Source organism: Pyxicephalus adspersus, chromosome 10 (assembly GCF_032062135.1).
Source record: "Pyxicephalus adspersus chromosome 10, UCB_Pads_2.0, whole genome shotgun sequence".
NCBI lineage: Eukaryota > Metazoa > Chordata > Amphibia > Anura > Pyxicephalidae > Pyxicephalus > Pyxicephalus adspersus.
In genome coordinates, this window is record NC_092867.1 from 32,063,936 (window position 1) to 32,089,854 (window position 25,919).

General features: G+C 38.0%; 1 protein-coding gene across 25 annotated transcripts in view; it reads right to left on the reverse strand.

The window, feature by feature from the left end:
- The window catches only part of SORBS1 (sorbin and SH3 domain containing 1), a 223,109-nt gene that overhangs the window by 134,247 nt on the left and 62,943 nt on the right, over window positions 1–25,919 (reverse strand). For 23 of the 25 annotated variants that reach the window (XM_072425114.1, XM_072425128.1, XM_072425123.1 and 20 more), the window contains exon 1: window positions 8,343–8,492. The gene's annotated coding sequence lies outside the window, so the exon portion shown is untranslated. Of the gene's footprint in view, window positions 1–8,342; window positions 8,493–21,659; window positions 21,724–25,919 lie in introns of those variants that run through there. The other 2 variants (XM_072425107.1, XM_072425108.1) reach the window with 1 other exon arrangement.

A 25,919-nucleotide genomic window follows, 5' to 3' on the forward strand; every position in this document is an offset into this window, starting at 1 on the left:
TCACTTCTAGTCTGTGTAACCACACAATAATAAAAGGTGGCAGGGGTTTAAGTCTTCTCTAGTCCATCAAACAATACTGCTTGCACGGGCCCTTATGCTCTGTCCTGGTGACCATGAGTTTCATTTACATTTACTGCCAGGGTGTGTAAATATTCTTTAGAGCTTTTCTGTGTGCAGCACATATGAAAAGGGTATGGAAAGGGCCACACTGGAGTGGTTGGAAAAGCAAAGCTCTAGTCATGGCTAGGTAAAGTGGTAGCCAAAAAAGACAGCTGCTGTTGCCCTGGGCATTTTAGTAAGAAGAGTGAGACAAAAGGGGTAGGACCTGCGATTTATGCTGCAAATAGTGGAGGGCGCAGTTTAGTCCTATCATCTTGGGTGCTAAATATGATTATTCCTGCACTGGCCATAGGACATATTCCTGAACCTGCGACCTCAAGAATTGAACCTTTTGGGGTTGGTGTATGAAAAGTAAAGTTAACTTATAGCAACCTATACTCTAACAAGCTCCCTATACAGGACCTTTTATTGCTCTCTATGTCTATTTTAGATATCTTACCTCAAATCCTGTGGCACTATTGTCCTTGGAATAGTAAGTGAGGATAAATCCGCACATGTGTGTACAGAGGTTGTAACCTTTTCTCATTCTGTGCAAAATACCTGTCTGTCTGTGGTTGCACTCGGGTGTAGTGGGGCAGGCATGGGTGGGAAAGCTGTGCCCTCACTTTTTTTGGGAATGGGCACACGTGTCCACTCTTATTTTTTGGTGGTCCGTGGCGTCAGGAAAAGCACTGCACCGGCCAGAGCTGCGGACCATGTCTACCGTATAGAATTGCAGGCAGGGCGGTGGGCAGGTTCTGGTATCATGACTTCTCTCTGGGTGAAGTTTCTTCCTCTTTGAGTGACCAATAGGCAGGGGTGTAGTGGGGCGGGCACGTTTACATAACAATGATGCGCGCTCGCCATAGCCATGGATATTACCTTGCCCCCTCTTCCTTTTTTTTATACGACTACACCCCTGGTTGCACATTATTGTTTATTTTACCTAGAGATATAACGGCTTCCTCTTCAAATACTTGCTTGTATTGACCCTCAGCAGCCAATTTAATTTGAGTTTTTATTCTACATCTTTTCTACTCTAATGCAGATTTAAATTTGATTGGCTATTCTGTGACAATAGAGAATGTGTATTAGAGACACAATGGTCCCAACTGAAGCTCAAAGTTTTTCTTTTAGTGTAACATTTCTATCAGAACTACCCTATAGAACATTCCACACTTTTATCTTGGAAAGAATTTCCCTCAAGTAATTATCCAAACCTCATCCAAACGAGAATCCATGGTAAATTACCAAATGTTAGACAAATTAACTCATTTCCTTCATCTCTCCATTGTTAGGTCATTATAAAACAGCCTGGGGGTTTGCTCTGGTGACTGAAGAGGCCACCATCTCAATTTATTGTGTTTGGTTGGGATTCCGCACTTACACAAACATTGTGTGAAATGATAACAATATCACCCTTTCCCCCCCAAGCACAAAAACTTAAAAGAAAGCTCCAGGATGTTTGAAACATGTGGGAAAGCAAATGAAAAGGACATTACATCAGTGTCCAAGTGCATGCACTGCTGGGCTAAACAAATCCATTTCCTGCCCTGGGTCACCCGGTCTATGAAAAGATTTTTAGGACAATATGTGTGGTATACACAACAAACCATTAGGGAAAGCACAGAACCATTGTAATATTATTTACATTTCTAGAAACAGCAGAATTCTGTTCAGACTCCTCTTTGCTAAATCTTTTTATAAATGCAACACCACATCTAAAAAGGTCATTGCTCCTTTAATCAGGAGTGTCAGCTTGGTAAATTCACCAACTGGAATGGATTTCATAGCACTGATGTTTGCATGTTACATTAATGGTTAGATGAAGGGGTTAGTGAACTGAAAACTTTCTTAACCTATGTACAAAGATCCTGATAATAGTAAGTATTCATAATCAAAGTGTACTCATTTGACCTCTATAAGTGCTAAATACATATAGAATAGTTCAGCCATTTTCAACCTGAGTTTCCCATGGTTGCTAGGGGTTCCTTAAAACGAAGGCCGATTGATCTTCGAATGGATGATGCCTGCATAGTCCTGGGGCCAGAACCACTTGGTAGAGTCAGCTGCATGACTGCATTTTTTTTATCTATAATGGTGGTATTTTAGCCAGTACTAAAAGGCAATATTCTTTCCACTGGTCTCCAATTTAAGAGAAATCTTTCCCACTGTATAATAAATGAATTTTAGCATTACCTGAAACTTAGAAAATATTTCACAGGTTCCTCAAGGGTGAGAAGGTTGACAATGTCTGTATCAGGTGATCCTCGCTCAATTTTGACAAGACTGGGTGATGCCAAGGCAACCACTGTCTAAACACCCATTACAGTGGACCTATACTTTACTTAAACTAAAGTAACGGCCAGTCATGCCAGTTGCCCAAAAAGTAGTCACTGTCTTGGCCAAATGCTTTGTGGTGACAATGGTACCTTGCAGCCAGCGAGTCCCTCTTACTAAGCACATATTCATTCAGTGCCTCCCCCGGTGCAATTGTGATCAGTAAGCATTGGCAAAATGGTACCTGAATAAAGACCAAACCTTCTAAAATACGTATTACTTATTAGAGTTTGCATCATTTTCATTCTCCTACAGTAATCTTCCTGTAGCAAGTAGTTTTTGTTGATTGCTAACAAGAACCATATATGCAGCTCTATTGCCCCCCCCAATCCTCCTTTCCATCTGCTATATCATGAACCACTTGGTATCAGTTTTAATAAAATACAACTATCAAAAAAGGAGAAGGAGCCATAGTGTTCTGTGCAAAGATGGTCTCTGCTCTTTAATAACAAAAAGGTATATAAAGCTTAATAAATTAAACTGTTTAACCAGCAAAGCTAAAGCCAATTGCTCATTAAGAACCCCAGTTCCTACACAGCAGCTGGGGGACTTTCTGGAAATTCCATAAGATGCATCGTTTTTTTAAAATGTTTCCATAAAAAACATAACAACTAAAGTTGGTAATCAAAACCAATATGCTATACCAAAACACGACTATAGGAATCCATTAATATTAGATGTTTTATTAATTTATAAAAAGGCAACATGTCTGGTAGTATTAAAGGAGAATGTGAAGTTTATTCAAGTTACTTTTCCCAATTTAAAGCTGCATACCAGTTTCAGGCCAGCAGCAGCTGACACAGTTTTACTTTGTAACAGATACCTGTAAAAAATAAAAAAAGAATGAAGTATATTTTCTCTCTGTGTTCCGACATGGACAGATAGAAAATACAAGGGATATACAGCAACAAACCGGGCAAACTGCAGTCACACAGGAGAAAGAAAAAAAGGTTAGTTGAATACAAGAGTTCTAGTTCATCTGCGGGTCATTGAGAAAAAGCAATTGTTGATTGCCTCATACTCCTTTTATGCTACTGCTGGCGCTCAGTCATTTAGGGCTAGGTGAATTAGTGGCAATGACATGCTGGATCAAACCAAACCATTTTCATTGTATTTTACAGAAGGGGAAACATTTCTAAAAGTTTCTTTCTGCAGTTTTCAAAAATCAACACAAAACATCCTCCTGACTATCATGGCTGTCACTGAGAGTCCCCGCATACTTCCCTGCAGATCCTAATTATAGATTTAACAAGGTTATAGTAAAGAATGTAATAAACATCTGAAAATGAACTCAAATTAGAGATAAGTGTTCCTTCAGTCATTAGGGGAAAATCCAAGAATAATAATCAGAGCATACACAGCTCTGTAGTCTGGATCTTCCATACACTCTTTTCTGCATACATCAACCTGTAAAGCTAAACCTTTTTTCAGGTTTAAAACAACAACAAAAATTCAAACAAAAATAGAAATAAGTAAAATAATGGGATGGTCCCTGTTGAAAAGTTTGTAATCCTTTATTTCTTACATGCTTCTAAATTAAGAAAATAAAAACTTGTGACTAGTTCGGTCCTTTATTGAGTGATCTCCCTTCTGCAAAAAAAAATACATACCTGGCTGAATGGATTTTTTTATCTACACTCACTTGTCCTTGCTTTGTTGCAGGCATCATCTTTGTCCAGTCCTTTTCTGGATGTCTGGTCTTTTTGAATGATCAGGCTGAAATGACAAAACTCCCTTGCTGGCAGCCCCTGGGGATGCAGTCTTTTGAGACAGTTCTGGATAAGGTCCTTGATTTCCCCGGGTGAGAAATCTGCCCTAAAATCCAGGTTCCTTAAATCGTTGAGTTGCCTTACATGAACGTCACATTTGAGGACTTCCCAAAGTAAGGTCAGGAGACTATAATGGCCACTGCAGCAACTTTTTTCTGCTGTAGCATCTAAATGGTCAACTTGGCCTTCTGTTTGGCATCCTTGTCCTGCAGCATTGAGGCTTGTCTAGATGATGTTTGGCATATTATACTTAGGATGCTTTGCACCACCTACCTAAGGGGGGACAAAAGCAATTGGGAAAGGTTTTCCAGGTTCATGTGGGACTGCTTATTGGCTGCCCTTGCCAGCACCCTAAGCCTCATCAGAACAGAACACAAAACCAATGTTCTGGCACCAGTCAGCAATGGCACTATTACCTACAGAGAATATAAAAAGATTATACTAAAATCACAAAATAGCTTAAGACCCATGACTGCCGCTTGATACATGATATAGCCTTATGATTAGGATTGATAGAAATCCAGAGTGAATATTTAAGCAGACTGTTCTCTGTGTTTAGCCGTGACACGACTTCAGTTGAAGAAAGTTTCTAAGCATGCTATGCTCATTCAGCTACAGTGGCTTGTAAGAAATAAGCCAGACACATGACAATCTTGTGATGGAGAGGAAACACAACATGGAAATGACAAATTTAATAAAATTTCACTGCAAGATACAAATTTACCAAAGACTTGCTTTATACATTGCTCAACCATTCCCACCACGTAAATGTTGTTAACTCCCTATTATTATGAATGCCAGATGTTACAAGATCATTAAATGAGCATAACAAAAATGGCCGGAGAGCGAGAGGCTTACAGAAGATGACACATGCAGCTAAGAAGGCTGCTGATTTAGGAGGGTTTAACTATAAATCAAAAAGCCTATATAGCTAAAAAAAAAACATTGGCAACCATTACTTGTATTAACACTGTGATATCAAATATTTTCAATATGTATGCCTACAGTAAGCAAAAAAGCCTAAAACCAGTGCAAACACAACATGTGTAAATGCATTGACTTTGGAGGACTTTGCCACTCCTGGAAGCATACCAGCAGTTTGCTATGCACCTGGCAGTGGCAAGCATGAGGATTTTTGCCAAAGAGATCTTAACTGGCCTCATTTTAGGAATTGGAGGCTTGCATTAGGAATTTTGCATTAGGAAGTCCAGCCGATGGGACTTTACTCGAATAAAGTTGGCCGTACTATTCGACAAGAAACATGCAATTCAATGTCAAATAACTATCTTCTCGGCTTCTGGTGGCTTTTTGTTTCAGCCACATTGATAAAGAACAAATGAACAGAAAGGGTTTTTAAGGCAAAAATCCATCTGCCATCTATGATGACAATACGATATTAAGTAGGTGACCGATGTCTAGAAGTATTCTCATCAGTTGATGCTTGGACCACAGGGATGTTGGTCCTGGTATACCTGCTCTGTACATTAATGATTGTACTACTGTATTTTGGGAATTATACAGAATACAATACAGATTTTTGCCCTAAAAATTGTTGGTAAATTTTAATCACAATGACACAAATCATGTTGTGTGTACAAACAATCAGGCAAATCAGATCTGGTAGATCGGAACATGCTCCACATGGTTACTTAACTTCTATATGAAGGCTGTTCTTATGATGCCATCCCTTCCCGCAATTTGGGGAGTGGTTGTAACTTGTGGTGACATTGTAAAGTGATTTAGCTGATCCTGCACTTTCCCAAGAATGATCAGTCAGCAGCAACATGGAGATCATTTCAAAACCACGAGTACTTTATTTTATCATTATTTTTGTTTATACTCTCCGTATATTCTACCTATCATATGCACAATATAAAACATGCATGATTAGTTATTTTTAGATAACAATGTGTACTTTGTAATAGGCAACAAATGTAAAACTGGCTTTTTAGAAAACTTCTCACTACATCCCAAAGTCTATGTCTTGTTTAACCTTTCCCCAGATTGGCTATAAGCCAAGAAGGAAGTCACTGGGAATAGACACCAGTGCCGGACATTTCATGGACCGGTTCTATCTATCTGATTAACACAAATACCAGAAAGGAAAGTGAAAGTTTTGTTTTATTTCCTTTCAAGAGAAACTAACATCATGGCTCTTTTAACCCTCCGTTGTACTCATCACCCATTTGTACAGGACCATCTATATAAAAAAATGCAGGTGGAGGAACTAGTGCAACAATAAGTATGTTGGGTCAAGAGTCCTCACAACTCACTTAATAGCAAGGTCTTTTTTTCTTACTTGAGGTCTACTTTGAACTGTTATATAACTAGTGATGTCAGGGCGTGACCCTACACCATAAATCTCTGGGGAATCAAGGACAGGCCTAACCATTCAAGAGGAAATCCTTCACTTTAACTACAACAGACAAGAGTAGACATAGAGCACAACGTACAGACAAAGCTCAGTACAGGATACAATTACAAGACTTCCATGCAAGAAACATGTACAGCCCTTGTGAGACTTGTGAATCCCTCACAATATCCTGTTGCTCACTGTTACATGGATGGTTTTAAAGCAAGAAGTCAAATGCCAAACATTGAATGTCATCTCGTACACACCTACTGCAAATTCAGATTAGCTCAAAGCTGTAAAATGATCTGGTTTATGGAGATGACAAAGGAAAATATTGTTCTAGGTTTGCTGCCTGTGCCATATGGAAGTCACATTTATAATATTCTAAATAATGATATTTTCTCATCGGTTGGCATTTCCTTTTTGCCTTGTGTATATGGTGCAAGAGAACATGGAACATGCCTACTACTTGGAAACTCTCACGCAGTAAAACAAAGTGAAAAAGACAACCAGTGTGTTTTAACAATTGTTGAAAAATAAAACTTAAGAATAAATAAATAAAAGCTTTCACTAATATGGACAGCACAGCATCCTTATTACAACATGCAAATGGAGAGAAGCAATCACAAACACGTCATTCATTTAAACATCTTCTAGGGTTACAGCAGAGCATTCCCAAGTCTCAGCCTAATAAGGTTTGGTGATCAGCACAGCTTTTTATGGGAAAGTTTCTAAACTATTTTTTTTCAAGAAAACCGCCTTTAGTCTTGCAATCCTAGGATGGACCATGTAACAACTCACAGGGCTAAACATATGCCATTCCAAGTCACTCTTAAAGTGTGGAAAAGTATTTGCCAGGTGACAATGAGGACAATATCTGTAATCAGGATCATTTGAAGCGTGAAATGCGGCTGTTTCAACGAAGGAACCTGTTTTGAATTATTTTTTGATCAACACACAAGTTAACAGACTGGCGGCTAATAATTAACCATCTTGCAGGATTCACTGAGATGTGTACACATTTTGCTGCAGGGCTTATGTTATTCACAGGGTTTATTTTCAATTTAGTGTTACAGCATCGTGTCAAACCAAAGAGATGCAAAATGCACTTTTAGAATTTTCAGGCAACATTCCAGCAGACTGTGGGGATTTGGACTATTTGCTGAGTTTAGACATTGCTGCTTGGTTCACATGTCAAATCGGTAAAAGCATTAGTCCCAGCTGAAAATCTGTGCAAATAAATGCATTTAGTAGGACTCTGATTAAATGAAATACATTTTGATTAAAATCAGCAGACAATAGGTTTTACTGTTAGATGCACTTCTTGTGGGTGCTGGATATTATCCCTGGCAAACTACTCAATGACTTCAGCCATCTACAACATGTCAAATCGACCAACTGCAGACAGATGGACTGCAGGAACACACTGATTCCTGCAAAACACACTCTTTGTAGTAAGTAAATACAGGGCTTAGTCATACACTAATGGAAAAATCAGCCAGACGTGTACAGTAATGCAAGACTTTCTCTATTTTAGTAAAGCAAACTCCATCTACAAGAGACAGATCAAACTTGTCCAAGGCAGTGCTATACACATGCATGCATTTAATGTGGCCATGAATGATCTGCATACACATACATGTACAATGAACACCACATGTCAGCAATGGACAAAGTCTGTAACTTGTAATGGAAAGACCATACAGCTTCTAGAACACAGCACTAACACTAATCAAAGCACCATAGCCCATTCCCATGCAACAAGAGGATAAAGCACTTACATCTGTTGCTCCTTTTTACAAGGAGTTTGCAAATCCAAAAGGTTGTAATAAGATAGCTAGCAGGATATCAGCTCAGAGTAGTCCCTTTCTATTACACAGCGAGGCATTTGTTCATTTAAACTCTGACAAACAGCCTGACACACAAACCATACTGAGATTCCAAACAGTCAGCCCTCCCATATCACCCTGCCCTGCCTCCTCATTAGAATAAAGACATAGGGAAAAAAAAAGGAAAGCTGGGATTCCCATTGGATTCACACAGCATAGAGGGAAAGTGTCAGGAATTGGACTCCAGGCACTTCTAGCAAGGCTACAATAATACAAACTTTGACCTGTTACCTTCCAGTTACAAAAATCTTCTATTCCAAGCACAAAATTAAGTATTTATGTAAATTTATTCAACTAATTGCAGATTAAAAATATATGTTTTTTTTTTTATTTTAAACTAATATATCTCCTGATAGAATATAGAATACTGGCAAAATATACACACATTTCAATTCAGCAGTATAGTTAAAGGAATCATTCACTAAATTGACTTACATATTTCTGACATTCTATATGTGCTGTACATTACACACCATAGATCACTGCTCTCTATGCCAAGCTGTATGTTACATACTTTGAAATGCTGTACTCTGTACATGTATTTTATATACAGTAGTGCAAATATATTGCAATATATCACATTACAACTCTTTACAGAGTCCATAGTCACGTCACAATCTAAATTCTGTACCACTGGTATAAACTACTACTAGGTGAACTTTTCAGAGAAAGCCAGTTAGCTTACATTTTACATATTTATTACAATGATACATTGTGGTACATTGCACATCACTACTGCACCCAGTATACTCTGCTATATATTACATACTCTGTGCCTCTCCGCCCTGTATATTGTGCTGAATATTACATACTACAGACATGTGCAGTCTGTATAACCTGCTGTACATTAACAAGTCTGACTGCTGCACACTTTTCTGTTCTTCTTTACATTCTATACCTTGGGTCAGCGCAATCTGTATACCATGTTGTACAATATATCCCCCTCAAAAGCGGAACTCTGTATTCTTTTCTGTGCATTATATACCCCTGGAAGCTGCACCCAGTAAACTGTGCTACATGTGACATAATCTGGATCATTGCACTCTGTGCATGGTGCTGATTTTTTTCCAATGAATTAAATTTCCTTTACTTTGTACTGTATAATATATATATATTTTTTTTAATTTTCAACTATGTTGTACATTCAGTAGGCAGTTTCCTAAAAAATCAAAATCTCCTGCATGAATGTGATGTCCTGTGAACAGAAGTTTTTATTCATTCATACAAGAGAAGAGGCTTTTTTTCTTACAATAGGAATGTGATAAAATGCTGACATGTGACCCAATATCTTATGTGAAGTGTAAATTTTAATGACATGGGTCTCAGTGCCACTTGTGTTTACAGTGATTAGTGGGTTTCGCTGGGCTATATGCTCGACTAAGGATAGCAAAAATGCATTTTTTAAAGTGCACAGAATCCCACAAAGAAAACCCAGGTAATTAAAAAATGAAACAAATGGAACTGACAAATTAACAGAAACAAACAATGCAACGTGTAAAAGACATGTTATTACCATACCAAAGGTACTATATGGGTTTTTACATGAATGCATGTATGCAAATTGTAAACCCTGAACATAAAAGGTAGACAAAGGATAGGCAACAATGCATTTTTCATACATTGTTATATATTAATAAAACCTACCTGTAAATTTATTACCATTATCAGTTGATTATAAAATTAAGAACAAAATTTGAAATCAGAAAATCTGTCACTTGGGTCTCCTTGAGCCTCAAATACATAGGAAAAGCCTATAGCCTAATTGTATTCATCTGAATGTGTCACAGTAAGAGGTGTCCAGAAATGACAAAAAGATGATAAAATGTGCTTAATACCCTTATAAATGAGGTCATTAGACAAAGGAAGACCTGAAATTGTCCTTCATGGTTTTCACTTGGAATTAGCCTTTTGTTTGCAGCAGAAGTATTTATGGTGTGTTTATATTTGTTATCTGTTCTCACCATTTGGGGACTGGATTGTGTCCCATAAGAGGCTGCTGTGTGATCTCTGGCAGGGACAGCTATCTCCATGTTAAACATTCCAGCCCTTGTAATGTTTATCGCCAGTCAGTCACTTACAAATCTGCAACCCTTGGAGGACATTTTCGGATTAAACCCCAAAAAAGAAATATGGTTTGTAAATTATTTTTTCAAATTCTCTATATTAATACATATCACATACTTTAGAATACCTAGAGTACTTTGCTTTCTCTATCAATAAAATTACAACAAGCACACACAGCTAAGAGAATCCTATTATAGGGAAATTCCTTCCAATTGGTTGGAAATCATTTTGGGGTTTTAGCAGGAAACAAAGTCTGACAATGCCCTGTAGGCTTTAATAAACAAGAAACAATTTGGCATAACCTAATTCTGACTTCTAGGTCACACCGCTGAGGTTTTACAGCAGAGGTCAGCAAACTTTTTGGCCACCAGACCATTTCAGGGGTAGGCAGGAGCACACTAGGCTGGATTCTCTCTCGAGTTTCCTGCCCCAATGGTTCTGCCCCCACCAGGAAAGCTCCCTGAAGGGAAATCTCTCTCCTCTGCAATGCATACGGAGGAGAGGGAATGTTCCCCACTTACCACGGAAGTGTAATAGGGAAGGGAGCCACAACATGGAGGCTCAAGAGCCACATGCGGCTCCGGAGCTTCGGCAGCTCCGGTAGTTTGTTCCGGCTTGGCCGGGATTAGGCCGGATCGGCCAGGGGGTGTTAGGCCGGAACAAACTATCGGCTAGGCTGTATGTGGTCTAAAGGCCGGAGTTTACCGACCTCTGCTTTAGATGCTTTAGAGGGTTTTAATGAAGCTTTAGAAAAAAAACACATTATAAATGTGCCCTAAGTCATCCAAGAAACAAAGACCTGTAGCTGTGGCGTTTCCCTCCCTTTCTCCTGTCTGTCCCACATTTGAGCTTGTACAATCGTCCTTTAAAACACGTCTGTCTGTGCTAACCTCTGTCACATGGTCAATTGATGGGTTTTGTGGTTCACATATCAACGATATGAATACTTGTGCCTTCTTTTCAATTCAGTTAAAGGACAAGAACACTGCAATTCTGGCAAGATCAACAGTTTATTTCTGAACAAGCCGAAAGAAAAAAATAATGCAGCAACCATAGCTAAAGGCTGGTGAGCTGCTAAAAATAAAATTTTATATAAATTTTAATCTTTCCTTCTGTCCAAAAACTTGTTTTCCTCCCCACACCAGTGATCTTGCCCAAAGCCACAGTAGCAAAAACATGCTTGCCAGGTCCTATACTGGGTACACATGCAGAATACTGCCCAATTCATTTCTATGGTGGAGTCCCATTCATTCTTATAATGGTTAAAGGTCTGTTATTATATGAATCAATTGTAGGATTAAATAGGGAGGGAATATATGAGCAGTAGGACGAGGTGTTAGTCAGTGAATAATCTTCATGAATGATCATCTCCAATATATAAAAGAAGGTAAGCCTTTTAGGCTGCATTGGGGGAGGGAATTGTTTGAGGACAACTGTAATAAAGGCACAGTTATTCCTAAAGGTTCCTATTCATAAAAGTAAACATATACTGTATGAGATGCCATTTAGTTTGAACATTTTAGTATTACTGATCTCATCCAGCATCTTTGTAGCCACTTCTGCACTATATGCACACGCTCCAATGGTGGTCAGAAAACAGTGGGAGAATATGCCTGGGCATAGTTGTTGTCTCCAACCGTCAATCTAACATACACAAAAACTGATTTTGTATCCATTTGCACTGGGCAGTTCTTGCAGAATACAGACAGTGATACAGGAGGAGAGGACCCTGCCCCGAAGAGCTTACAATCTAGTAGGTGGGGGAATTTCACACACAATAGGATGGGAGATACACATACTTTAGAATACCTAGAGTACATGGCTTTCTCTGTCAATAAAAATACAACAAGCACACAGCTAAGGGAATCCTATTATAGGGAAATTCCTTCCAATTGGTTGGGAATAATTTCAGGGTTTTAGCAGGAAACAAAGTCTAACAATGCTCTGAATGCTTTAATAAACAACAAACAATTTGGCATAACCTAATTCTGACTTCTAGGTCACACAACTGAAGTTTTAGAGCAGAGATCAGCAAACTTTTTGGCCACCAGGCTATTCAGGGGTAGGCAGGAGCACACTAGGCCGGACTCTCTCTCGAGTTTCCCACCAGGAACGCTCCCTAAAGAGAAATCTCTCTCCTCACCAATACATACGGAGGAGAGGGAATGTTCCCTATTTACCCCAACGGCGGAAGTGTTAATAGGGAAGGGAGCCACAACATGGAGGCTCATAGTTTGTTCTGGTTTGGCCAGGGGGTGCTAGGCCGGAACAAACTACCAGGTAGGCCGTATCTGGACCTCTGCTTTAGAGGGTTTTAATGAAGCTTTAGAAAAAAAAAAACACATTATAAATGTGCCCTAAGTCATCCAAGAAACAAAGACCTGTAGCTCTGGCGTTTCCCTCCCTGTCTCCTGTCTGTCTCACATTTGAGCTTGTACAATCGTCCTTTAAAACACGTCTGTCTGTGCTAACCTCTGTCACATGGTCAGTTGATGGGTTTAGTGGTTCACATATCAACGATCTGAATACTTGTGCCTTCTTTTCAATTCAGATAAAAGACAAGAACACTGCAATTCTGGCAAGATCAACAGTTTTTTTCTGAACTAGCCAAAACAAAAAACTAATGCAGCAACCATAGCTAAAGGCTGGTGAGCTGCTATAAAGAAAATTTTATATAAAATTTTAAACTTTCCTTCTGTCCAAAAACTTGTTTTCCTCCCCACACCAGTGATCTTTACTGTGTGTAAAAAGCCACAGTAGCAAAAACATTCTTGTCAGATTCTATACTGGGTACACATGCAAAATAACATCTTTTTCATTTCTATGGTGGAGTCCTATTAATTCCTATAGATGGTTAAAGGTCCGTTATTATATGAATCAATTGTAGGATTAAATAGGGAGGGAATATATGAGCAGTAGGACGAGGTGTCAGTCAGTGAATAATCTTCATGAATGATCATCTCCAATATATAAAAGAAGGTAAGCCTTTTAGGCTGCATTGGGGGAGGGAATTGTTTGAGGACAACTGTAAAAAAGGCACAGTTATTCCTAAAGGTTCCTATTTATAAACATAAACATATACTGTATGAGATGCCATTTAGTTTGAACATTTTAGTATTACTGATCTCATCCAGCATCTTTGTAGCCTCTTCTGCACTATATGCACACGCTCCAATGGTGGTCAGAAAACAGCGGGGGAATATGCCTGGGCATAGTTGTTGTCTCCAACCGTCAATCTAACATACACAAAAACTGATTTTGTATCCATTTGCACTGGGCAGTTCTTGCAGAATTTGCTGCTTTGTGGTATCAGCCATGCATTTGAACAATAATGGGCTCTGAGCTCATCACCAATATGATCAATAGCCCAATTGTTTCATGGTCCATGTACAGTTCTATGCTCCCCCTATGTCCTTCTTCTTCCTTACTGTAAGTCATTTGTTTCCCTACACAGAAGACATTTCTGGTGAAAGATGTCAAAATGATTTTATAAATATTAAATGTAAGTCCTTTTCCTCACTATAAGCATAAAGTAACATTAGCCAAATATTTATTTTTTAACATGCAAAGAATAAATGTATGAACAGCAGGCCACTTGTATAAAGTAAGCAATTGATAAACACTATAAATATGTCTTATGTCTTTTTATAACTGTGTAGACTTTGCTGAATTTTCGTTTTAGGGCATGGTTTCATTTTACCAGCCATCTGGGTTATAATAACAGAACAGCAATCCTAAATATACTGTTATAACCAGAGGTCAGTTTTACACATCAGGCCTATTAGGTATGGCGGGACACAGAGCAATGGTAATGTGCAAAGTAAAAATCAGATTCAAATTTACCGCAAATTTCTGTGGGTTACACTTTGCACATCGCAAATGTTTTTTTGCATTGCAGTAAGCACTGCCAAGGCTATGCAACAGAATTTACCCTTTGAAGTTATCACCTGGTATTTATTCCATACATTTTATGCTATACTCCACAAAACATTGATGAGATACATTTATAGGACCTATTTTACATGCCAAAGGATTTGTATTCCCATCCTTTCAGTCTTGAAGTTTACACAACTCTGATATAGCACAGACCTGTCTTTTCCTATGGTAGTTGATGTAGCATATACAGGTCTTCTCCTATCCTCCACCAGGTGAAATTCGGGTACGTATAGTGCTTGTATTCAAATAATACATGTGAAGATCTATTAATAAATACAGAGTTATATTACATTGAATCTTTTATATAAATGTGTAAATGTTCTGCTTTAAAGGGGGCAATGCAAAATCAATGATGACATGGAAAGTGCAACAATTCATTATTAGAGCTAAGCTTACATTTCAAGGAGCCTTATGAAAATATTATGTATGGTATCCCGCCCTTCTACCTTTGTTAGACGATGCTGGTAATTCCTTACATGATCAACCATATGTTTTCTAAATTTATGCTGTGATGTAAGGCACAAGTAAAGTCTTAAGAATGCTACCATGTTACTATTGTGATGGAATGTTACCAATGTAGTACAACATTGCAAAGTAATGTTATCAGAGCGAAGCCAATTACAAGTCTTTATTCCAATAGAGCATATAGAAAGAGATAGATAGATAGATAGATAGATAGATAGATAGATAGATAGATAGATAGATAGATAGATAGATGTTTCTATCAAATGCCTGGCATGGTGCTCAGCAAAACACCAAAACACACCTGCACATACACATATAAACCATTGTTTATATAATTTTGTAAACCTAAACATAGAGGATGGGAGGTGGGGACTATTACAGATGTACTGAGTACTGATTGATATAGGGTGGACCAAGGACATTCTCCTAAGACAGAATCTAAGCAAGCTCTTACATCCATACAAAGGACTTTAAACTTTGCATAAACCTGGCCCATTGTTTTTATTTACATGGTGACCACCATGTATAGCCATTCTTACAGTATTATCATCATAAATCTGCTTCTCACAACCAGTAGTTAATGCCTGATGAGTCCAATAGTTAAACACATCAAATATGTTTCTCAAACTTGTATTGTTATAATTTATTTATAAAGCCCCAACAGATTACGCAGCACTATTGAGTCCATTGTCATGTCACTAACTGCCTCCTATTTAATGTCCCTACTATAGTCACAATCTAAGTCCATGTCATATACCCAAAAAGACCAATTTTGGGGATGGAGACCATTAACTTACCAGAGGTTTTTGTGGATGTAGGAGGATACCATGCAGTGGCCAGAGAAAATGTAAACACGAGAGAGAATTGAAACTCCATGCAGATAATGCTGTGGCTGAGATTTGAACCTGGAACCCTAGAGATGGAAGGGCTATTGATTTTTTTTCCTTGACAGTGAAATATACCATTTCCCAAAAGAACATCTTGACACCAAGACAAGAAATTTCCTGGGACACTCCCTGGACTCTTTAGGAGAGACAGGTGGAAGATAAAGGGATTTCAGTTGCTTCACACTGTCTGGAGATATTACCGCCTGGCATAATTATTAGCTATTCCAGCTTCAGCACCTTCTCCAAATAAGCATTTTATCTGGTACTGTCCAAGATCATAACATTATTAATTCAAAATGATATGTTAGAAATTATAAGAGCTATAAAAGAATTAAGCAAATACCTATATAAAGATAGAAGAATTCTGAAGTACTCAGGTGAGGTAAACTTACCATCTATAAAGCACTCCATACAAAGGATCAGAGAATAACAACACACATACCTACATAGGGCAATGTGCGAGTATCTCTGAAGAAGGGGTCCTAACCAACCCAGGGGAGTGTTGACATATCCAATCATGTGACAGTGCTCAAGCATTGAGAATGCAAGGTGACACTGTCTCTAATCTTTTTGGTCTAGAATTGGAACTCCTAAATGCCCTAAACTAAACCTGTGGTCTGAGACAATGGCCCTGATTTATTAAAGCTCTCCAAGGCTGGGGAAAATACACTTTGATCAGTGAAGCTGGGCGATCCAGCAAACCTGTATTGGATCTGGTCCAGGATTCAAAACATTAGCTAGCAAATAGCAAATGATTTTAAGGAATCCATTCCAGGTTTTCTGGATCACCCAGCTTCAATGATCAAAGTGTATTCTCTCCAGCCTTGGAGAGCTCTAGTAAATCAGGGCCAATAGGTCACTCCACCACATTACACAGCACAGCCAGGTTGTCGACCTCTTTGCAGTTGAGCGATTTATTCTGGTCTCTATTTGCAACTTGTAAATGAAGGGGCAAGAAGAACACTGGTGAGGGCATCCTTATGTTTTCCCCTCCTGTAAAAATTCCCCTTTTCCCCCGGGGGAGATTTTACCTCCCAACTCTGGCCATAAAGGGTTACAATCTGACTGTACAATCTCCTGCAGTATGAGCACACATAGCCAAAACAATTGGCAAAGTAAAAGTAATTGATCTTTCTATGTAAATCTTGTACTCATACATTAACATGGACTCTTTATCCCAGCAATACCACACCATATTCTTAACTCATACACACAACATCACACCAATTTATGTATCCACAAAACTCACTCATGATTTACTCACCAGTGAATCATCACTATATATCAAACACATCATATGTCACATATTTTTCATCCAACATACCTATATTTATTTGGTTGATTTATGTATTTTTGTAGAATCATCACTGAATTATGTTAATTTTTATAAGAATTCATGTACATTGTATATACTACCCTGTCTCAGAGTATTATTGGTCTCTGCCAATCCCCTGAGGAAGCCATGTTGCGAAACGCGTTGGGCAAGGGACTTTGCGTCTTATACTCGTGTTGTTTAGCCAGGTACCTGACATGTATAGCTAATGGTCTACATATTCAATGCTTATTTCATGGGAATGATCACATATCACCATTGTTGTTTTATATGATTAATCCTGTGAAATATATAATACAAATTTGTTTTGCCTAAAAAGACCCAGCTTTCTTTTCTCTGCTTGTTATTTACCTAAAAACAATTGGCATTTATAGCTTAGTATGGCAACAAATAGTAAAATCTTTATAGAACACCCTTTTGAGTATAGCAGGTGGGCCAAAAGGTGTTAAAACAAATGCTGGATTGGGTACAGCATACTAAATAAAATTTATTAGGAAGAATCTCAGCCTATGCCCAATTTAAATTCTTTAAATAAACTGTTTTATCTGCAACAGGCTTTGGTAATCTGTTTAGCCAATCATGAGATTTAGAAATTCCTATCAGACCGCTGAGCCAGGTCCCTGACCTTATAACTGACCTCATCCTACCTGGTAATGTATAGAGCAAGACAGTGGCTCACTAATAAAATATTCTCTCCACTCTCTCCTCAAATCTGCAACTTCTATGTTATTAAGTCCTCTGTGCAATGCAGAGTCTATATAGCATTCAGTACTGACCCTCCCTATCCCACATTGGGGCTTGTTATACACCCAATTGCATTTTGTTCTGTTTCAGGATGCAGAAAAATTTGTTACATCTGAAAAAGAGTTTACGTTTCGTATAATATCTATATTGAATAAATGTATTATTGTTACCTAGAGTCAAAATTATAGTAGTGTTCCCTGATTGCTGCAAACTACAATTTGTGAAACAGCCATCTCAAATGTCAAATGCTTTCATGTATAGTTATAACAGGAAGAAGTAATCACAGAACAGTGTGTACAATAAGGCGTTCACCCAGTGGGGTGCTGAGCTCTGTCCCTGATCCACACAGGTGACAAGATCATGTAATAAAATTAGTCCTTCAGATGTGAAATGTAATCTCCATTTTAGAACAGAAAACATATTAAGCACACCGCAGCCTCCACATAAGGTTCTCTTCTGCAAACATTACGACTCCTGTCCAATACAGACATGATGTGCGTGGTACGGAAACCAGTAAATTGGTTCCATACATTCAGGAAAAGCATTCAGGCTTCTCTGTACACTTTCTGTACAGTCCTGTTCATTCACACTGGAGCTGCCTCTACTAGGAGAAACAGATTGCAAATTATATACACAAAAAAAGCAATTCAGAGATTTTTCTGTACTTAACCCCCATAATCATTATATCCCATTAGCCTCTCCAAAGCAATATGCTGGTCAAGAAAAATGAGGGCAGCTAACAGCTTGACTTTCTCTATATTAGTGTCTCCGGTTACATTGCAATCCCAGATTACTATTATCTGACATATTACCTAGGTGTTTGTTTTCTACTCCTTTTCACAAAAATTAGCTACAATTAGGGATCTATTTATAAAGGAGTGAATCTGACATTCACCAAGCATTTTATGGTTGGGAATTTTTCAGATCTGTGTGGTTTTAATGGAAGTGATTGGTTCTCCATTAAGGAATTTTTGGTGAATGTGCAATTTGCTGTTGTATATACAGACCTTCTAATAATATTAAACTTTTCTGAAGTTCTCTGTCACATTACTGTAAAATCTGCTGTTGTTGTGTGACTGTAATATGTTAAGGCTAGCCTCAGAATTTTTTTAGTTACTGAAAAAGAGATGAATTTAAAGCAATGTAAAAAGTATACAAACACTTACAAAAATGGATAAATACTCCATAAAATACCCATGTAAACTGCACAGCCAGGCGACACCACTTGTAATACAGTTTAAGTGTACCTGTGCTGATCAATAGAATGGATTAAACTATTTACATAGTCTTACAAGAAATACAAAAGCTTTAAAACAAGCTATCTCTGACCTCTCTTCACCTGCTAAATGTAAAGTTATGTCTTGTCAGGTTCCTTAACAACCACTCCAGAGTCAAAGGTTCAATCGATTTCTAACACCTCCATAACATCTGCTGATTGTTTCCATTAGAGAGCTGGCCGCTTGCCAAGATTCTGTTGCTTTAGAAAATCGCCATGCCTGTTATGAACTTTAAAAATTATTTTTTTCACAATGCTTAAAGACACTGAGGTTAGTGAGGGTTTGGTATAAAGTGGAACTTTTTTAAGTTTGTATGATCAAGCAAATCATTATTGGAGAAAGGAACAGGCGAAGGTGTCCCTTCTGTAATGTGTTATTGGCAGTGCTTCAATAACAATTCTTATATAAATCCAAAAGAATTGTATCGCTCAAGTACTGTTATCTATCTACAAAGTAGCTCCTCTATGGTATAGCAAGGAGGAGAGGAGGTGTTTGTAGTTCAAATTAGAGAAGCAGCCTAGGAATCACCTTTGTGTTTTAGGGTTTACATTTCCTGAGCACGATTGAGGGGATGACAGGGAAATGATATCATAACATTTTTAGGTAGTTGTATCAGAATAAAGAATTTTAAAGAATTACACAACTTCATTAAATGTGTTTTATATCACATGGTTTCCATGAAGCAGGAATTCATCTTTGGAGTCTTGGTTCTCAGCACAGCTTCATATGGTACACAATGAACTAGGACTTGCAGAGATAATTACTCTACTAAAAATGCTACCCATACCATTTTTTTATTGTACACATCAAATGCACATTTCTTATTAAGCAATGTAAAAAGATGTAGATTTGTACAATCTTGTTGAAAACTAAAGGGGTTTAGTCTTTCTTAATCTAATTCTTAATATGGAAAACCCATATGGTCACAATATGTAAATCAGAATGCGGTCATATAATGGGTTACAATAGGATGTGGTAATAGTTGATCTCAATATTCTAAAAAATTAATTACAGACTTTTTTTTCGGAAAGACTGAACAGGCAGGACACATAAAATTGGATGTAAATTACAGATTTCAAGGTCATAGATTATAGTTTGCATTACTAAATTGTTTCTGTTAAACTAAGTTCTAATAGCACATTGAAGGTTTAGGAAATAAATGTTTTCCATAGATAAATGGAATTCAAATCTGGAGAGCTTCAGTTCCCAGGCCTCACAATTTCCAGCCCTCACAACACCCCACACTACCACAAGTGTCAAGGGGATAAACAATGCAACTGTACAGAGCTAACAGCTCAGCATTCTGATCATCCTGTCTACCCCAAGGACCACATATCTTTTTTGTCTGTTCCTACGATGACATTTCTTTTCCCAGCAAGTGTGCTTCTCTGCTCCCATGCCAATAGTGAAGATTTTGTTCCCAGGAATATTTTACATGGCAGAAGCAAAGGCAAAGCGGCAGGCTAACCACTATCATTGAATTTAAAACTTGATGAGTTTACCAGAAGTTAATTAAATGTTTGTAGACATATTTAATAAAAGCAATCAAGGCAGTGATCAGAGGCGTGCTGCTTTTTGATACCTGGGTGAAGGTTGGGAAGGCAGAGGGGTAACTCTTTTCTAATTACCCTCATTGCATGTACATTTATTACTAAATACCATTGTTGTGCATACCAGAGGTCCCCAACCCCCGGTCTGACAGGTGGGCTGGGGCTCTGGCCAGAACACCCACCAGCGGGGTCAGGAGAAGGACCAGAGACATCGCAGGCTCAGGGCGGATTATGTCTCTGGGTGGGTTCTGGCATCATGGCCTCACTCTGGGGGAAGTTTCTTCCCCTTTGAATGACACATGGCTCCCTGCGCATGCGCGGTCTGGAGTCCACACATTTAGTCGTCCGCAACCTGCAAAACGTTAGGGAGCACTGGTGTATACCATACAATAAAAGCTCCAGTAACAATATAGATATATAAAATGTGTCCACTCACTGTATAGACAGTATATTGTGTAATGCAATTCCTTTTAAATACTCCTGGCCATTTAAACCTTTTAAAAGCAGCAATGACATAAGTATTGTACAAGTCAGTGATACTTCCAAATGGGGCCACTCATTCAATTAACTATGCTAAGAAGGGGGTCACAACTAAATGAAATGGTACTTTAAGAGAATGATATGCTTACCAGCAAAAAAAGAACACCAAAAATGTTGTAGTATTCATCCCTGCAATTAATACATAATTATTTTCAATAAGATGACCATCATAAGACCCCCTTCTAGCACCTCAATAGTATATTTTCTTCGAAATGTAATTGATTTTTCGAATGCAGTGAATGCTCTGTATTCTTGCTATTGTGGTTGTTGGAGAAATCTACACACACTCAACACTAACATTTTATAGATTTGTGCTAGATTGCCAAATCTACATAACATGGAAATAGAGACTCTCCACTATCCTGAGTAACTATAGCTGAGCGTTCAGAAATAAAGCAAAACAAAGTGGTTACCTTAGGAGTGCAGACATTATTGTTCCGTATATACAGGTCCAGAAGGTTATTGTTGCTGAAGGATCTAACAAATAAAATGAAAACTGAATGAATATGACTTGCAGGACACAACAAAGGATGGCTGTTTTATTAATAGAAAGCAAACTGTTATTTAAATATTCTAATCTGATAGGAAACATATTCATAAAAATAAAAACCACATCAAATGTAACTACCTTAAAGTCATACTTCATTATAAAAACACCACTGTTGACCTCCATAAAAATGTTAGCTATTCTAAAATGATGATCACCAATGATAGCCCATGTAGTCCATGGAATAAATGTTTTGTATTGCTAAACATAGGCAGCTGACAACATACCCCCCACCATCACCACCATATGACCATGAGTACCCACCATGCTAACAAGAAGAAAATGACAGTCTTAGTTTTATCTTGTCCTGAAGATTTTTAAAGTAGCAGGATGATACAGCACATAATAAAGACTGCTTATGGCTAGTAATGTTCAGTAGATTTAGATAAGTAGGTAGGCTATGGGGTCTAAAACTGAACTCCAAGAAAAAAAAAAATACTCTTGCATTGGGGTTACCCACACTGCAAGTGTAAATGTTAGATTATGTCTAGAGGGGGGCATAACCGGCAAGATTACTGATCTATTCCCTTATTCTTCTTCCATCTGACCTCTGTGTTGTGGGTGGGCCCTCAGAGCCCTGTATCAATGACTATAATTGGTGCTCCGAGTGGCTTATGGAAGAGGCTGCAGGGGACCGGTTGCACAGAGGAGGACTTTGTGGGATATATAAGGTAGACTTTCCGTATACATCTCCCTTAAATCAAAATGAGCATTAAATACTTGCTGTGAAGGTAAGGTTTTACTGCAATGGAAGCACAAATCTGCTATTTCGGACTGATCCACCAATTGCAAGAAGAAAAAAGTATAAATGCAGGTAATTATTATTATTAATAATATTATTATTATTATTATTATTATTAATAATAATAATAATAATAATATTAATAAACATGATTTATATAGTGCCAACATAATACAAAGCGCTGTACCTTAAATAGGGGTTGCAAATGACAGATACAGACAGTGACACAGGAGGAGGAGAGGACCCTGCTGTCAACGCTAATCAAACTGTCTTTTGTTCAAATATAAATATATATTTAATTCAAATATTTACCTGTAGAAAAAAAGGTTGCTGTAAAAAAAAATATTTAAAAAGTAAAAAAGCAGACAGATGTTAAAAATGCACAAAATAAGGGCCCATGCATGGGCACCCAGATGCATTCAGCTAATGTAGGTGGTAAAGCAAAATATACTATGGCACAATAAACATGATAGCTTTAAAAACAATAATTCAGTGTATGTTCAGCATTGCTGCTGGTTATATAATAGTACAGTGGTGCTAATAACAAATTCATATTATTAATCTCAAAGATGTAATTACTGCTAGTTCAATGAAGTTCCTTATGCAGCATGCATCTGTCCTCTCATAAACAATGGAATGTTTTAACTATTTGGGGGTTTTAACACTAAATATAAAATTCCTGTATCAATGAAGGATGAGTGGAAATATCAGCATGCCGTATGACAAATGTAATTTCATTAGTTAGATGCTACTTATAGTACATGTATATTAATGAAAAATACCCCTCGCTCAAAAAAACTGCAGATGTCACCATTCAATCTCTAATATTATGAATTAAACAGTTGGCACATGGACACGGGTGATAGACAGTAAGTGCAAATCACATTCATGGACTTATCTGTTACAGTGTTAATCTACCTTTCTTCCTGTGGACATCACTGGAATATTGACCATATCAGTATTTGCACATTCAAGGGATCAATCCCAAATTGGGTTGAAGGAGTTAGGGCTTCATATATCCCAGATTAGTTAACAGTTGCAGGTAAAGACAACTTAAAAAAAGCAACATGCAAAAGGCAGATACAATGGGCCGAATTTATTAAAGCTCTGCAAGGCAGGAGAGGATACACTTTCATCATTGAAGCCGGTTGATCCAGCAAACCTGAAAAGGATCTGGTCTGGGTTGCAAAACATTTTCTAGCTAACCCTTTCAAAATACATAGCAAGTGCTGAGCAACTGGATGAGAATATTTTGATGTTACTATTTCACTAATGTGTTCTAGTATTCTACTGTGCACTTCACATTGGGTTTTGGCTAAATAAATCATTTGAAATAGGTCGCACATGTAATAAATCCCTTGCATTGTTTTACAACTGATAACCATAGTATGTAAATAGTTCAGGTGTTAGCTGCAAAAATGTTCACAATATTTTTTTTTCTTAGTTCTGCTTTAATAGCAGGGTTGTACAGTCCGTGAGGCCTACAAATAGGACTGGATTTTCACCTTCTGACTCTTTGTAGACAATACCTTACTACATTCACTGACTAGCGCTTTTTATTGCATAAGCAAATAGAAATATAACCAACACTGCCTAAGTATCATAATCTGTGTTTTTACCTTTAATTTTCTTGTATTAATGATTGGTTGGTAAGAAACAACATGATCACAACTGACGTTTTATTCACATATCTGCAGAGATGACCTATAAGCATTTGAAGTCAGTTACTAAGCTATATACATAGCACATCTAAAGTTATTAACAGAAGTTGAAGAACTGCTAATTAAATCTGTACCCACGTCAAGTGCCTCAGAATAAACCATACTATGCCATTGTGATTGTGAGGGTCCCATGATGTTTAAAGATAGAACAAATTAGGTCAAGCAACAAACTTTGCTCAGTCCACAAAAAAGGGCCCCTCTCTTATCATGTGTGATAGACCTACTAGTCCTCAACTATGTACGTGTCTGAATGTGTCCACAGAGCACTACAACCAATCTAATTTAACATGTTCAACCACATTTTACATATACTCTAAAGGCAGCACAGTAGTCTTTGCAGCGCTGTGTCCCAGGTTCGAATCTCGGCCAGGACACTATCTGCATGGAGTTTGCAAATTCTCCCCGTGTCTGTGTGGGTTTCCTCCGATTACCTCCCACATTGAGGTAATTGGTTTCTCCCCAAAATTGACCTTAGACTACATTATTGACATATGACTATGGTTAATAGGGACATTTGATTGTGAGCTCCTTTGAGGGACAGTTAGTGACAGGACTATGGATTTCGTACAGCGCTGCGTAATATGATGGCGCTATATGAATACATAATATATAAGTGTAATATTATTACTCTTCTTATGCTTAGTACTGAATAAATCAGTTTTATGATAAAAATATTTCAGGGTATAGAGAATGTTTTCCTGTTGCAAAACCCATTCAGATTGGTGGTAGCATTTTTTTTGAAGAGCTGCTCCAGGCCAATGCATAGGCCAACTCTCCACTTCAGAGGCTCCACCAACTTTGGTATGTTTTATCAAATAAATATTTGTTTATTTAGTGACCTTTTTCTAACAATCTTTAGATTTCTATAGGAAAGGATTGCAGAGTGGAGTTCAGCTACTTGCTGTTAGCCTATAACTTGACTGCTGTTCTACCTTTCCATGTAATACTTGGATTCCCCTGGACCTTTGCATACTTGAGGTGACCTTGCCCTGAATGCTTAAGTCTGCTTATCACCTTCTGCCTTTATACCTCTGTTACCAATTCTGACTTGAACTTTTGATTCTGCACTTGAACTCCTCAACCCTGATATCCTGAACTGGTACCTCTGGTATCTGCCAGTTTTTGACTTCAGCTTATATTTTATCAATGTTCCTGTCTTCCATTCCAGTATCCTGGTGTCTTGTTCCTGTCTAGTGGTCTACGAACACCTGATTAATGCACTGCCCCATCCACTTACCAATCTTGACAGGTCCAGTACTGTCATATGACAGCCTTTCATTTAGCCAGACAGGGAAGTCTGCACTGCTCCACATACCTATTAACCTTGATTTGCCTGTAAATACTGGCACTTGTGCCATTAAGTAACATTACATTTACTTTAGTAACTTTCAGGTTTGTTGGATAAAAGGTGCAAGAGAAGCCCCCTTTACCAAATTTACAGTATTCACTATCAAGGTCTCACAGCCCTATAGGCTCCTTCAAGGCTGGAGATGATCCCATAGAAATCAAATTAAATGTAATGTATCAGCAAATGGTGCTGGATATGTACCTATAGAGGGAGAGGTTGGGATAGTTTATCTCAGGGGAAGGGGAGAAAGGGGATAAATCTTCTTAAAGCGCAATAAACTCAGAAACCGAGGCCTAAATGTTTAGGGATATAAAA